The sequence below is a fragment of the Elephantulus edwardii genome, unplaced genomic scaffold (assembly GCF_000299155.1).
Source record: "Elephantulus edwardii isolate Elephantulus edwardi_28Jun2011 unplaced genomic scaffold, EleEdw1.0 scaffold00026, whole genome shotgun sequence".
Taxonomy (NCBI): Eukaryota; Metazoa; Chordata; class Mammalia; order Macroscelidea; family Macroscelididae; genus Elephantulus; species Elephantulus edwardii.
The window spans coordinates 24,459,184-24,460,319 of NW_006399776.1; positions in this window are offsets into that span (position 1 = coordinate 24,459,184).

The following is a 1,136-nucleotide window of genomic DNA, read 5'->3' on the forward strand; positions in this document are numbered from 1 at the left end:
TGTTGTTGTTATGTACCATCGAGTCGCCTGCAACTCATAGCGACCCTATGTACAAGAGCTCTAAACGCTCTTCTATCCTGTGCTAACCTAGCCATCTCAAACACACTTATTCCCACTGCTCCAGTCACAAAATCGATCCATCTCATCAAAGGTCTTCCTCTCCTTCACCGCCCCTCCACTCTGCCAAACATGATGTCCCTTTCCAAGGACCAGTCCCTCCTTGTAAGATGCCCAAAATATGTCAGACGAAGCTTCAGAATCCTTGACTCCAGGGGAACACTCTGGCTTCACCCTCTCCAGGACAAACCTGTTGTTGCAGCCTAAAAGACACAAATTTAACTAACAAGTTAAAAGTACATGAGTCAAAAATTAAAAGCAATAATATTCCAAGTAGAGGTTCTAACAGTGGCCCAAATCAAATTACAGAGGGAAGGTAGTTCTTAAAATAAAAGGCCTATTGACTAGCACTTTGTCTATTATAATATAAAGGTTAGGAACCACAAGATGTAGAGGCTCAACTATGTCATTTATTGATCTTAAGTCCTGGACAAAATTCTATCTACCACTGGGTTGTTTTACAGCTCGGAAGTCCCCATGCAAGGCAGAGGTGAAGTAAGGAACTGCTTATGAGGTGTTCTGTCAATTCCAACAACTAAGAACTAGTGAGAAGAGTTGGGACCCCAGAAGGCTTTTAGGACCAAATAGTAGGCTCTTGTGTTCAGGAGAAAACGAATATTCTTACCAGTAATATTAATGCTCACCCACAGCTCTTCTGAGAGGATCTAAATCGCTGAAGCATCCTCCTTTGTTTCCAGCTGGGAGCTGGGGCCTGTCAGTCCTGTCAGACACGAGGACCTGATGTGGGCTCCCTTGGCCAAGTGTCCTTCAGATCCACACTTAAAGCAAGTGAGTGGGAGCTTCCTCTCTACTCCCTTGCCTATTTGTGGCTCTTGTCTGTGTCACTGTCTACTGAAGTGGCCCAGCTTTCCACAGTGAAAGCAATTCTGACCTCCTTTATTACCTTTGGGTGGCACTGTTTATGAGTAAGACTTCCTTTTCCTGACACAGGCCCTAAACTGGCAGCAATAGCTGCCCCAATAATTTTGGCCATTTTCTGGTCTTTTCTCTTCCCTCTA